The sequence below is a fragment of the Coenobita brevimanus genome, chromosome 5 (assembly GCF_032717465.1).
Source record: "Coenobita brevimanus isolate Jiangsu-jjx chromosome 5, ASM3271746v2, whole genome shotgun sequence".
In the NCBI taxonomy this organism is placed as follows: Eukaryota; Metazoa; Arthropoda; class Malacostraca; order Decapoda; family Coenobitidae; genus Coenobita; species Coenobita brevimanus.
The window spans coordinates 2190093-2205426 of NC_136958.1; the positions used below are offsets into that span (position 1 = coordinate 2190093).

A 15334-nucleotide genomic window follows, 5' to 3' on the forward strand; every position below is an offset into this window, starting at 1 on the left:
CGTAAGTCTTGCATGCTAATCAGTCCTCCTCATTAAAATCTCATTAAAAAGTCTGATAAGTCTCATAGTCTAATAAGTGTCACTAATAATATCAGGTTGAGTAAAAAGTATCATCATGTAATCATCTCTCTTTCACACAAGTCCACCCTCAACTTGCCTCTTCGCCTTGTATTCTTCCCTTTTTTTTTTTCCATTAAAATGTCAACTTAGTAATGCCTCTGAGTTATTTAATATGCCTCGAAATTCACCTAGTTATTATCAAAGTATCACCAAATATCTTATAAACAGGTCCCCTCACGTGCCCCTTCAGTCTTGTATGCTAATCAGCCCTCCTCGTATTTCACCTCTCATTAATGTTTCGTCTTTCTCCTTTCTTTTCCAGAGTGCGGGCGTGTGAGTGAGTGGCAGGGGTGTGTGAGGGGTTGGGGACGGCCTCCACCAGCCTGCCACGGGAACTGAATAAGTAATGAGTCCCTGAGTTGATGAGGAAAGTATTACGCACCGGGAAAAAAGAAGACGGCGAGGAAAAGATAGGTTGGAGGTGGTGGTGGCAGTGGTGGTGGAGGAGGAGGAAGAGCTTCGTGAAGGTCGGGGTTCGTGGAGAGTAAGACGACTTTATTGAATTGTGAATCACCGAGGTAGTAAAACAAGAGAGACTCGTAAAGTTGAATTTCAGACTGAAGAAACAGTAGAAAAGTTCATTTTCGGTATCGCTGGAAGTGAAATAATCTCATTAACGCGGGGAGAAACCTGAAAAAAAAGAAAGAAAAAGAAAGAGAGAGGCACGTAAAAGGATTTGTGCCGGGTTCGTGTCATTAAGTGAGACTGCTTCATTAAACCGTGAATCACTGAGGAAACAAGAAGAGAGCTTTAAAAACGGGTTCGTGGCTGGAGTGAGTGAGACTGCTTTGTTAATTTGTGAACCACCGAGGTGATGAGAGAAGAGAGGTTCATAAAAGAGTTCGTGCTGTGAGTGTGTGTGTCGGGCTCGTTAATTTGCGAAGCGACGAAGCGAAATTTGTGGAGCCATGAAAAAAAATGAGAGAAGGTTTCGTCAGTGTTTCTTTAGTGTTTCGTTCCAGTAAATGAGACGGATGCATTAATTTATGAAACACAGAGGAAAAGGGGAAATTTGATTATCAGTGCTTTGTAAGTGGGGAGTTTTTTTGCTGATACTTGAAAACCTAAAAAAACGAGAGAAGAGAGACACCAAGGGAAAACAAACAGGAAAAAAAAAAAAAAAAAAGAAAGACAGGAAGTTAAGGGCGTAGTTTGTGTCGTGAGCGAGTAAGACCGCTTCGTTAATATGGAAAACCCCGACAGGAAAAATGGTAGAGAATTTCCGAAAGAGTGAATTTTCAGAAACGTTGTAAATGAGATCGCCCCGTTAATTTGTGAGACCTCTTGGAAATAATGGAACAGAATTTCGAAAAAGGTGAGGCCCAGCTACACAGAAGCTCTCGGTGACGTTTTAACTGAGAATTTTTCGTTTTTTCGTGAGATCACAAGAAATACAAAAGTGGGGATTCGTGACTTAAATTTTGCTTGCTCAAAAGGTGTTCAGCGAATTTGTTTTTTTATTCCATGAATCACGACTGTCAATACTGAATCCTTGAAATTAATAACCAAACTTATGAATATTATTTTTTTTATTCAACTGTTGTAATGCACTAAAGAAGGAATTTATATAATGAAAATTATTATTAATTCCTAGACAGTGACTAAACTTTTGAAACTTATGTAGCCAGCCAATCGAAAACCACATTGAATATGCCTTGAGAATTATGTGGGAGTTACATTCGAAGACTATATGATGTGCTGAAAGTATTTTTTAAAAGATCAGGCAACTGCAGTTAAACACTGCGGAAGTACTAGATAAGAGAACGGATAAGAGCTGAGACTATATTGAAAGCTTCGGCATATGCTATTAAATACAATGGGTAAGAGAACAAATAAAGAGTAAGAGTATTGTGACATCTTCAGGGTATCAGAATGTCACCAGAACATTTTATTTTTTATTCATTACCAGACGTCTAATCCCAGAGTTCACCCAGAGGCAACGACGGCCAAAAATGCCTCGAGAAACCTCTTCCATCACCACGCCGCTGGGCTGAAAAATACCGAACGCAAAATCTCGTTTCCTCCAACATCAAACGGAGCACGAAAGCAAAGTTGACTGTTTTTCCGACCACTCCAGATTCCTCTGATAGTATACTGGAATTCTGCGATAGTGTACTAGCCACCATGAGGACCCTGCTGAGCTGTGCCGTACTACTAACACTATCCAGGACTATGGTAGTGCCGGTGTGGGTGGGGGCCGCACATACTGTCACAAAAACCATGAGGATATCGTCCCAAGTTAACCCCAGAAACGATAGTACAAGATCGCCCACTTATAACACGACTACCACCACAACTACCACCAGCCCCACCACTACTACCACAACTAGCAGAGCGACACCAACCACCACCACCACAGCTACCAGCACAACTACCACCACTTCCATAAATTACATTAGAGGTAAGTTATGTGTCTGGCTAATGAACTAACGACCTTTTTTAATTGTAAACTTTTTTGGTAATTGCTCATAATTGGCCATTACTTTGTACACTTTAATGGTTCCCTCTTGTTGACTCACCACCTTTTCGGGCAATTAAGGTGATTTTTTTTTTAATTATGAGCTCATTACAGAGGTAGGCGGTGAGTGTATATGAATAGCGATAAGCTGAATAACCAACATTAATTCAAAATACGGATAATTTTTTTTTTTTTTTTTTTATCTAGAGTAGCAGTTAACTCCTTCAACCCCTTGACTTCTTTTGTTTTTGCTATCTCCAGACGATTTTGTTCAGCTAGGATAGACTTTGAGCGCTGGAGGGATTACATAAAGCCTCCATTAACTCCTTCACAGCAGTACCTCTCTCCTTAAGCTGAATAAAATCGTCTAGAGATAGCAACATTGAGAACAGAAAAAAGGTCACGTAATTTAAGGGGATTAAAAGATTATATTCAGCTCACCACCAGAGTATTTTATGAAAGGTAACGTAGAGGGGGATTACTTTTATTTTTAAAGTGTTGGATGTGATTGGAAGTGACAAGAGAAATACTGTACCCTGAGGTGGTTTGGCCATGTGGAGAGGAGAATGAGAGACTGATCAGAAGAGTGTATGTGAATGAGGTGAAGAGGGAAGAGGGGGAGACCGAGGATGCCATTAGGGATAGGTTGGAGAAAGATGAGAGAGGGGGTGAGTTGGAGCGGGGGCACCCTAAAGATTAAGGACAGGATGACGTTGAGGTGATTTGTTTGTGGCCACCCCTTGCAAGATTAAGGCGTCTGGCAAAAAATAGATAGATAGGTAGATGATTTTGGTCTACCTCTGATTGCGAGGGTATCTCTTAGCTACATAAAGTCGTTTGCTGATAAGTATTTAAAAATAAAGAAAAATAAAGACATCATCGTGCTGAAGGGGTTAACGACGACCAGATAATTGTTATGCCTCCTGGTACGGGTTTTTTTATTGTATTATTTTTACCTCCAGACGATTTTCTTCAGCTTGGGAGAGACCTTGCAAACTGGAGTCAATCATTATAGCATCCATTAACCCCCTTAACTACCAAATAAAATCGTGTGGTTTAGTATACCGTAAGCCAAGCCGTCAAAACACTGAAGAGGTTATTAGAGAGAGAGAGAGAGGTGATGATAATGATGGTGACGGTGGTGGTGATGGTGATGGTGGTGATGATATTGATGGTGATTGATGATGATGTGATGGTGGTGGTGATGGTGATGTTGGTGGTGATGATATTGATGGTGATTGATGATGATGTGACGGTGGTGGTGATGGTGATGTTGGTGGTGATGATAGTGATGGTGATTGATGAAGATGTGATGGCGGTGGTGGTGCAATAAATGTGAGCCACAGAAATATGAAGATATAGAATAATAGTGTATGAACAAAATGGCAGAAATAAGAACGACGTAGAACTAGATGTACTGAAAATGATGAAGTGTGTGTGTGTGTGTGTGTGTGTGTGTGTGTGTGTGTGAGAGAGAGAGAGAGAGAGAGAGAGAGAGAGAGAGAGAGAGAAGCAATAAAGATGAAATAAAATATAAAGAAAATATGAAATACGAGCAACTGCAAGGCAAAATAAAAGTGTTGGCGAAATATGAGAGAGAGAGAGAGAGAGAGAGAAGAATGCAAGTGATAATGGGTATAAAAGGCAGTGACATGAGTGATTAATGGAAAGAGTCTATTTCAGGGACACCAGAGAGAGAGAGAGAGAGACTGTTTCAGACACACCCAACGAGAGAGGGAGGATACAGACAGCCAGCCAGACACAGACTGACAGACAGGCCTATAGACAAGCATACAGACGGACAGACACAGATAGACACACTGATAGACAGAAAGACAGACAAGAGAGAGAGAGAGAGAGTGAGAGGGACAAGAAAGGTGAAATAAAAATAAGTAAAAGGTTATGAAATACGAGCAACTGCAAGAGAAAATAAGGAATAAATATGAGAGAGAGAGAGAGAGAGACTGATTAGGTGAAGTGAGAGAAAAAGTGAAAAAAGAGTAATTGTGCAAGTCGTCAGTGAGCGAGTGAGTGAGAAGGGTGAATGAGAGAGATTGACGCGATGAGTAACGGTAAGAGAAAGTTTAAATGAGTGAAAGTAGATGTGAGGGTGATTAGAGAGAGAGAGAGAGAGAGAGAGAAAGATAATGCAAGTGATAATGAGCATAAAAACTAGTGACATGAGTGATTAATGGAAAGAGTTTATTTCAGGGACACCGAGAGAGAGAGAGAGAGAGAGAGAGAGAGAGAGAGAGAGAGACTGTTTCAGACACACCAAACGAGAGAGGGGGGAATCAGTCAGACAGACAGACAGCCAGAGACAGACTGACAGACAGGCGTATAGACAAGCATACAGACGGACAGACACAGGTAGACACGGATAGACAAAGACAGACAAGAGAGAGAGAGAGAAAGAGAGACAGAGAGAGAGAGACTTTCAGACACACCAAACGAGAGAAGGGGTGGGGGGAATACTTACAGATAGACAGACAGCCAGACACAGACTGACAGACAGGCCTATAGACAAGCATACAGACGGACAGACACAGATAGACACACTGATAGACAAAGACAGACAAGAGAGAGAGAGAATGATATGTTATAAACCAAAGGCAGAAAGAACTGTGCGAGAGAAATGGAAATGATTTTTAAATATGGGAGATAGAAATATTTTGAGAGAAGCGGATGAAATGTGAGAGAAAAGAGAGAGAGAGAGAGAGAGAGAGAGAGAGAGAGAGAGAGAGAGAGAGAGAGAGAGAGAGAGACGCTATAAGCCAAAAGGCAGAAAGAACTGTGAGAGAGAGAGAGATAGCAATGATTTTTAAATACGAAAGATGGAAATATTTTGAGAGAAGCTGATGAAATGTGAGAGAAAAGAGAGAGAGAGAGAGAGAGAGAGAGAGAGTTATAAGTTATGACATACGAACAACTGCAGGACAAAATAAAGAATAAGCAAAATATGAGAGAGAGAGAGAGAGAGAGAGAGAAGCAAGAGACGTGAAGTAAAAATAAGAAAAGATAAAAGTTATGACATACGAGCAACTGCAGGACAAAATAAAGATAAAACAAAATATGAGAGAGAGAGAGAGTGAGAGAGAGAGAGAGAGAGAATTGAAGTGCATATTTCTTTCTGTCTTCGAATGAAAAGTTGGATGACGTCATACTTCTCTTGAAAAATGGCGGGTAGGAGTGATGGATGCGGAGGGAAGGAGGAAGGAAGAATGGAGAGAAGAAGGAAGGGATTAGTGAAGAGAGGAAGAGAAACAAGGAGGCGAAGGAAATTGGGAAGAGGAAGGAAAGAGGAAGAGAGATTGGAGAAACGGAGGTGAAGGAACGAAAGGAACAGAAGAGGAAGGAAAAGAGAAGAAGTGAGACTGGAGAAACAAAGGGGTGAAGGAAAGAAGGAAATAGGGAAGAGGAATGAAAAGAGGAGGGGAGATTGGTGTAGAGAGGAGATGTGAAGGAGGAAAGGGAGGAAGGAAGAGAGGAAGAAAGGAGGAAGAGAGAAGAAGGGAGGAATTAGAATAAAGAGATAAAGGAAGGGGTGAGGAACAGTAGGATGGTAAATGGTTGGTGAAGGAAGGAGAGAAAGAGGGAAGGAAAGTGGGAGGAAAGGAGGAAGAGAAATTGCCGGAGAAGAAGAAACAGAGAGGAAGGAGAGAAGAATGAGGGAAGGAAGAAAGGGTTTAGTAGAGAAAGAAAAGGAGAAACAGAGAGAGGAAAAAAAGGGGACAGAGAGGGAAGGAGGGATGGAAGAAAGAAGAGTGGGATTAGTGGTAAGAGAAAGAGAGAGGAAGGAGAGAGGGACGAAAGAGAAAGGGAGGGAGGGATTAGTTGAGAGAGAAAATGAAAAGAGGAAGGAGTGAAGAAGAGAGGAGGAGGAAAGGAAGGAGGAAGAGAGTTTAATGGAGAGAGGAGAACAAAGAGGAAAGGGAAGAAGGAAAGAGATGATAGAAAAAGAAAAGAGGAAGAGAGGAAGGAAGGAATTAGTTGAGAGAGAGAGAGAGAGAGAGGGAGAGAGAGAGAGGAACAGTGGAAAGATGGATGCTTAGGGAAGGAGGAAAGTGGACGGGAAGGAGAGGAGGGGGAGGAAGAAAGGAGGAAAGAGGGAGAGAGGGTGAGGTGGAGGAAGGAAGGAGGAAAGAGGGAGAGAGGGTGAGGGGGAGGGAGGGATTAGTGTGTAGAGAGATAAGAAAGAGAGAATTAAGGAAGGAGGGAGGGAAGAGGAAAGAAAAGAGGAAGGAAACTGTCAACGTGGGGTGTAGATAACAGGAAAGAGGAGCTGTGGAGGAGGAAAGTGAAAGAGGAAGGAAGGATTAAGAGAGAGAGAGAAGGAGGGGAGTTAAGAGGGGAAGAAGAGAGAGAGATTAGAGAGGAGATAAGAGCAAGAGAATGATGAATGGAGGAGAAAGAGAGAGAAAGGAAGCGATTAGTAGAAAGAAAAAGGAAGGAGAGAGGAACAATAAGAGGATGATTGTTGAGAGAAGGGAGAAGCAGGGAGAGGAGGAGGAGGAGGAGGAGGAGATGGAGGGACGTAGGAAGAGTTAGTAGTGCAGAGACAGAAGAGGAGGAAGAGAGGGGAGGTGAGAAGCGCAAAGAGGGAAGGAGCGGAGAAACGGCGGGAATGAAAAGGAAAGGAAGGAAGAAAAGGAAGGAAGGAAGGAAAGTAGAGGACATAAGGAAGGAGGCAGAGAAGGGAGAGGGGGGGAAGAGGGAAGAAGGAAGGAAGAGGAAGGGGGGAGAGGATTAGTGGATGGAGAGAGAGAAAAAGCAAGGTAAGAGGAATAGTAGTGATGAATGGCGAAGGGATAGTAGGAAGTAGAGACGGAGGGAAGAAGCGAGAGAAGGAAGGGAGTGAAGGAAGGACGAGCGGAGGAAGGAGAGAGGAAGAGATGGAGTACCTGTTAATCATTCTGGAGAGAGAGAGAGAGATTGACAACGCAGGGAACGATGTGGGAGGGAAGAAGACAAAGGGAAGAAGGAAAGAAGAAAAGGGGAAGGAAGAGAGAGAGCGGTGAAGGAAAGAGACAGAGTAAGTAGGTTTGAGGTAATAAGGAGGACATAGAAGAAAACGGAGTAAGGTAGGAAGGGGAGAAGAGGAGAGAAAGGGGGGACGAATGAGAGGGGAAGGAAGAAGGGGAGGGAAAGAAAGGTAAGATGAATGGAAGGGAGGGAGGGAGTAAAGATGGGAGAGAAGACAGAATGGGAGGTGGGAAGACAGAGAGGGTAGGAGAGGACAGAGGAGGGAAGAAGGGGAAGAAGGGAAGGAAGGGGGTACTGAAATAAGAGGGCAGTGTAAAGGAAGACAATAATGGGAGGACAGAGGGAGATGGAGGACTAAAAGGGAAGCCCAGGTGACGTCAGTGGGGGAGGACAGTTAGGGAAGAAAATAGGGCAGGAGAAAAGCGGAAGACAAAATAAGGGAGGACAGGAAAGACAAAAAGGAGAGGACAGAGTGAGGGGCGACAATATATGGAAGACAGTAAGAGAAGGAAAAGAGGACATTGAGGGAGGACAGAGGGAAGACAATAGGACAGGACCAAAGGGAAGACACAGAGGGACGGCAGAACCAGCAGGACAAAGTGAGGGGGGAGAAAGTAGGGAAGAGAGTAAGAGAAAGGAAAATAGTGGACAAAATAGGAAGAAAGTAAGGGAAGGCAAAAGGGGGAGGACTGGAAAGGGAGGATAAAAAGGGGCTTTGTAAGGGGAGAATCGAAGAAGGGAGAACAGAAAAGGGAGAACCGGGGAAGGGAGAACAGGGGCAGGGAGGGAGAAATTAGAGAAATGAGTGACATCAGCCTTCACCATTCTCAGTGTAGGTAGGTCTAAGGGACATATTAAGGGTGCCATAGAAGACTTCGTAGCGCCTCTTTCTTTTGCGATTTGTTTGGCATATTATACATGAACATTTTCTCTGATGTTAGTTACACCGCTCAGTTATTGACATTGGTATTGTCCGTAATAAAAAAAAAGAAGGAAATATTAAGGTGTAATCTGTAAAATAAATCGACAAAAAAGAGGTGTTTCGAAATGAACTTAGGACAGACCTCTAATAGCGTCAGTCTAGAAAAGCCGCCCCTAAGCTAAAGAAAACGTATGAAGGTAATAAGCTTAAAAAAAAGTCAAAATTAAGGGGTTAAACAAGGTATGAGTCTGCCATATCATTGAGAGAGAGAGAGAGAGAGAGAGAGAGAGAGAGAGAGAATATGAAAATGACCATAGGAAAATTTGACTCTAGTGATTAATGGAATGATAATGAGAAAAATGACTCTAGTGATTAATGGAAAGATAATGAGAGAGAGAGAGAGAGAGAGAGAGAGGAGAGGGGCTGAGTTGTGGTCAGCTCATTGGTGGAGTAGATGGGTGGGTGGGTTGGTAGGTGGTTGCGTTGGTAGGTAGGTAGATGGGTAGATTGGTAGATAGTTGTGGTGTTAGGTAGGTAGGTTGGTAGGTAGTTGTGTTGGTAGGAAGGTAGGCTGGAGGATGGGTTGGTAGGTAGCTGCGTGGGTAGGTGTTTGGGTTGGATAGTGGGATGGTGAGTGAGTTAGTAGGTAGGCACGTTGTTTGGTAGGTGGTTAGGTAGGCATCAATATTGGTAGGTAGATGGGTTGATGGGTAGGTTATCAAAATAAAGCATTAGTAATTACAAAAGCTTGAGAGAGAGAGAGAGAGAGAGAGAGAGAGAGAGAGAGAGAGAGAGAGAGAGAGAGAGAGAGAATGCGGACTTTTAGACAGTAAGTAGTACCTCGATGTAGTTGATATACAATTGATGCACACACTATGAAGGAATATTAGTTTAGTTCTTTTTATAACGTCCTCTGCTTTTCTTAGACATGTACAGGATAGTTTGATTAGACACCTGATGAGAGGTTGAGTACACTGAACGATAATTAAAGACGAAGTGAACAATACGTGAAAGGTAACTGTGCGAGAGAGATGCCCGTTCCTTTCCGCGGTAGACAAATTTCGTATGTCTAAAACCCGTCCATTTTTACCGATGGATTTACAAGGCCTCATTATCTTTTTATCAACCCCCTCTCCCTGGCCGTGTATCAGCCGGGACGATTTAGCGAGAGTTACGACGCGCGAGCAGGTTGTAAGGACGAGAGTCGCATTCTTAGCCGAGGTGGTTGGACTCTTAATGGCCTCCCTTGGGATTTGAAGAGAGCTGGGGGGTTGTAAAGGTCAGACGGTTTAGGAGGAGGTTTGTAAAATTCAGACGGTTTTTCTGGGTGTTCATATCAATCTGACTTTTGGAGGTTTAACAAATCGGGCTGTTTACTCGGGGGATTGTAAATATTAGACGGTTTTTTGTGGCTGTTTGTATAAATCCTAGTTTCGAGGGGTTTGCAGAAATCCTACTTTTTTTTAGGGTGTTTGTGGGATTTCCTTTGTGTTTTATTCCACTCAGTAAGATTAATTTTATTTTTGCTACCGGGGGACGATTTTATCCGACTCGGGAAGGACCATTTATAACGAAAATAAAGCAAGAAATCTGTGTTTGTCCTGAAATTTTGATGACTGTTTTAGTACTGACTCCGCAAGACGATTTTACTCAGCATACAAAACACTTCTCATTATAAGCAATAGACTCTTAGAGACTGACTGGAAGAGGCTTTATTTTTCCTTGATTCTGCTGGGATTTTGGAGATAGAAGGAAAAATACTTCAATAGCTGGGCTTGTTGCACACACACACACACACACACACACACACACACACACACACACACACACACACACACACACACACACACACCACGTCCTACGCCCACTTCCCCCTCCCCGTTCCCATTTCCCCCTCCCCGCACTCCCATTTCCCTCTCCCCACTCCTACTCCCCAGGTTTAGGACAGGCTGTAGGGGAGACTAGCGTAACAGGACAAAGCCGCTCCGCCCTACGTGACGCGAGAGACAAACACACACACCGTAAGACAAGGGACAGCTGTTTGTACCAATAGTTGTACTGTTGTTTTCGTGGCGTTATAGTGGAGGTCTGTTTGTGCCATTTCTACGTCTGTTTGTACCATTTCCGCGTCTGTTTGTACCATTTCCGCGTCTGTTTGTACCATTTCCGCGTCTGTTTGTACCATTTCCACGTCTGTTTGTACCATTTCCACGTCTGTTTGTACCATTTCCACGTCTGTTTGTACCATTTCCACGTCTGTTTGTACCATTTCTACGTCAGTTTGTACCGTTTCCACATCTGTTTTTACCATTTCTACGTATGTACATTTATACGTCTTTTCATAGTTTTATTTTTTTTTTTATGCAAGGAAGAAGGAACCAAAGACCAGAAGCCTTTAAGATTGTTCCCTCCATGAAAAAAAAAAAAAAACAAGATAAGAGAGAGCCAAATTCAGGACCTGTTTGACTGTTTCTACCACTTATACGTCTGTTTGTACCATTTATACGTCTGTTTGTACCATTTATACGTCTGTGTGTACCATTTATACGTCTGTTTGTACCATTTATACGTCTGTGTGTACCATTTATACGTCTGTTTGTACCATTTATACGTCTGTTTGGTCCACATGCGTATGTCTGTTCAAATTTTACGTTCCGTGGTATTGAAGAATTTGTGAAGCAGTAATTTCCTTAACGTTTATCACATCAAGACAGCGCTTAAATCCCTTCACTCCAGTTACTTATATTTCATTCTTGCAGCCACCAGACGATGATGCTCATCTTAGGACGCTCATCTGGTACTCAGAGCTTAGAGGAGGCCCTTTAACTCCCTCACCTCTAAGAGTCTCCCGAAAACTGAATGAATTCGTCTCAGAATAGAAAATCCACAGTTGGAGTGTAGTTATTCAGTATTCTCGATCCGACCGTTGTTGTGGCTACTTTACCCCTAGCCTAACATAGCAGCCTAACTTAACCAGCCTTACACTAACCCTAATAATAGATAATGTCGCATACGATATCATACAACATAACCCTGAAAGCTAAGCCATCTTTAACAGCCTAACCCAATCAAGTCTAACGTAACAGATATGAACGAACAACCTAACTTACCCTAATCCCAACATGAATGTCCTACGTACTATATCATGCAACATAAGTCTAATCCTAAAACAGAGCTATTCCTAACAGCCCAACCTAACAAAACCTAACCTAACCTAGCCTAACTTAACCCACCCTTACCAATTGTCAAATAACACAGCTTAACAGAGAAACCAGACCTTACCCAAACAACCTGGCCTAACATCGCCTAACCTAACTTAACCTAACCTGACCTGACCTGACCTGACCTGACTGACCTGACAACCTGACCTAACAACCTAACCTCACTGCACCTCACCTCACCTCACCTTACCTAGCCTAACAACCTCACCTAACCACACCTCACCTCACCTCGCCTCACCTCACCTCACCTAGCTTAACCTCACCTAGCTCAACCTCACCTCACCTCACCTCACCTAGCTTAACCTAATCTAACCTCACCTCACCTCACCTCACCTCACCTCACCTCACTTAACCCAACCCAGATCCAGCTGAAAAAGAAAAAGTACGGTACCCAACTCGACTGCAGTTTGGAAATTTGTGACAGGACCGGATGGGCAGAGAGGGGGATATTGGAAGGCGCAGAAAGGGGGGTGGGGGGAGAAATAGGTTCATGGGGGGGAGGAGTCATGGGGAGGGCAGGAGAGATGGGCGCGTAGGGAGTATGGGATGAGAAGGGGAGCATAGGTGGAGGGACAGATAGGGGAGCATAGGTTGAGGGGTAAGAGAGGGAAGGCTTGGAGGTGGGAGGGGAATGGGAGTCGTAAAGTAGGGGGAAGGGGGCAGAGAAGAGAGCATGGGTGGGGGATGGGGGAGAGAATGGAGAGCATGTGGTGGAGGCACAGTTGGGGGTGTGGGGGGTAGGGGGCTGAGGGGAATAGTGGTGGGGGGTGTAGCATAGGAGGAGGGGGTGCCCAAAACATCTGTCCCAATAAGGCCCGTTTTCTATTTGGCTTCAAACGGCCACGGTGCGGGATAAAGTTCTCTTCGATCGTGCCCTCTAGCCTGTTAGTTCTCCGGCAGTTTTTTATACGAGTTACAAATACGGGCAAATAGCTACACGCTCTTATATATTAGAAACAAACATTGGAATACATCATGCACTTACCCGCAAATAATCCCTCTAAAGGATGTATTGTGTTTTTGTTTTATCCAGACGATTTTAGTCACCATAGTGTAGATTTTTCAGACTGGAGGGGTTAGATATAGCCTTCAGTAATCTCTTCACTGCAGGACGTCTCCCCGAAGTAACAAAAATCGTCTAGTTGTAGCAGGAGTTAGTAATAATAATAGTACGGTAATAATGATAATAATAATAATAATAATATGATGCATCTTCGGTGACGTCTTTTTTGTTGTTCTTCTTGCTTATTTCAGACGATTTTATATAACTTGGAGAAAAGGCCTTTTGTAGTGAAGGGGTTAATGAACATTGTATCTAAGCCCTCCAGTTCGGAAAAAAAAAAAAATCTCGAAATCCGGACAAAGGCATCTGGAAGTGGCAACCCTTCAAGAAAAAGTACGTCCTCGAGATGAAGGGATTAAGCTGAGTAAAATCGTCTGGCAGTAGAAGAAATAAAGTAAATAAGACGTCTTTTATTGTTTTATTCGTGCTATCCAGACGATTTTATTCAGCTTAGGAGAGACATTACATATCGTTATTATTATTATTATTATTATTATTATTATTATTTTGTTAGTAGTAGTAGTAGTAGTTATTCTTGCACCCTCCAGACGATTTTTATTCGAATGAGAAGAGGGTTACATACAGGCTTCGTTAACCCTTTCAGTCCGAGAGATCTTTCCTGAGCTGAATGAAACCGTCTGGAGGCAACAGGAATAAACTAAAGAAAATGCGTCGCCGGTATCAGAGGGTTTGATATTATTCAGTACCTAAGTCCAAGATCGGATGGGGTTAATCTGAGAGAGAGAGAGAGAGAGAGAGAGAGAGAGAGAGAGAGAGAAGGGGGGGAGGAAAGAATGGAGGGAAAATGGGAAAGGGTTGAAGGACACGAAAGAAAGAAGGAAGGAGGGAAGGAAGAAGGGGAGAGGATTGAAGGAAGGAAAGAGTCTGCAGAGATGGAAGGAAACAAGAAAGGAAGAGGTAGAGAAAAGGGAAGAGAAATATGGAGGGAAAAGAGATCTAAAAAGATTGAATGAAAGGAAGGAAGGGAGGAAGAGTTGGAGAGGCAAGAGAGGAGTGAAAGAAGATGGCAGCAGAGGGAGAAGAAAGGATGAAGGTTGGAAGAAAGGAGGAGGGGAAGAAAGGAGGGAAGAGATGAAGAAAGGGACGGAAGGAGAGTGAGGAAAAAGGGCTGGAGGGAGGAGGAAGGAAGAAAAACGATTAAAAAAAAAGAGAAACGTGGACAAGAGAGAGAGAGAGAGAAAAAAAAATATAAAGACATGCAAACAAAGCACAGGAAAAAACACCTAAGCAAGACAATTTCCAAACCAAAACAAGCGCCACTTTCACATCTACGGTAGTCTCAAGAAAATACAAAGACATAAAACTTAGCCTACTTCTTCTCGTATGTATGAGACTTTAAGAAGAGGCTAAACTTTCCACCTAAGTTCATTTTCTGTCGACCAAGCGTACCCAAATCAACCCAAGCTGTACACCAAACATGCTTGCCTCTGTTTGCAAAGTTCTCTCTCTCTCTCTCTCTCTCTCTCTCTCTCTCTCTCTGTCTCTCTCTCTCTCTCTCTCGTCTACAGCTCATGCATACCTAAGATCACACCACAGTTTTCCAAACCCCCACACGGAAGAGATCACACACACACACACACACACACACACACACACACACACACACACACACACACACACACACACACACACACACACACACACACACACACACACACACACACACTGTCTCTCTCTCTCTCTCTCTCTCTCTCTCTCTCTCTCTCTTTCGTTTCCATTCCCTCCCAGGTTTCTCTCTCCCTCCATTTTCCCATCCCCTCCTCCTCCCATTTCCCTGCCTTTCTCCTTCCCTCTCTTCCTCCTCCCTTTCTCTTTCTCTCTTCTTCTTCGGTTTCTCTCAATCACTTTCCTTTCCTCTCTACCTCATCTATCTCTGTCCCTTCTCTTTCCCGTCTTGTCTCCCTCCGTAGATCTCTATCCCTTCTCATTCCAGTCTTTTCTCCCTCCTCCCTTCCTCGTCTCTCCCATCGGTTTCTATCTCCCCCATTCCTTTCCTCTTTTGCCTCTCGGTCTCCCTTACTCCTCCCTCCGTTCCTCTCCCTCCCTTCCTCCTCTCTCCCTTCCTCTTCTCTCCCTTCCTCTTTCCCCCTCGTAAAAAATAACGCATACACACCCACGGATATGTTACCTTAGGACCCTCACCCACCTGCCTCAAGAATAGTCTATTTTGTCGGTTTGTGGACTTTATGTAGGTTGTTTGGGAGTTGCAAGCGACAATGAGGAGTTAATAGAAATAGGTTATATACACAGAACAGGATTAATTATATATTTTTTAAACTATTGACTACAGACAGGATACATAAATGAATAACCAGATTTGCCCATATTTATTCCCTTTCCAGTTTTAAACCTTCTCAAATCCAGGCTTTTGTGTTGCCAGTGTATGCAAAGAATGAATAAGAGGAGTGAATGAAAGTGTGTAGTGCTTGTGGGTATGATGTGAAGGTAGGTGTGCAATAAGAAGTGTTGCTTGAAGGGCCGGTGTTAGGTGGCTGAGTGTGTTATGTCTGCGTTTCTTCGATGAGTCTCACCTTCAGTATACAAAT

At 43.3% G+C, this 15334-nt stretch overlaps 1 protein-coding gene across 1 annotated transcript in view; it reads left to right on the top strand.

The window, feature by feature from the left end:
- Positions 1–2411: 2411 nt before the first annotated feature.
- LOC145397508 (uncharacterized) overlaps positions 2412–15334 on the top strand; it is a 114056-nt gene continuing 101133 nt past the window's right edge. Inside the window, exon 1 of the mRNA XM_080270582.1 lies at positions 2412–2521. The gene's annotated coding sequence lies outside the window, so the exon portion shown is untranslated. The remainder of the gene's footprint in view (positions 2522–15334) is intronic.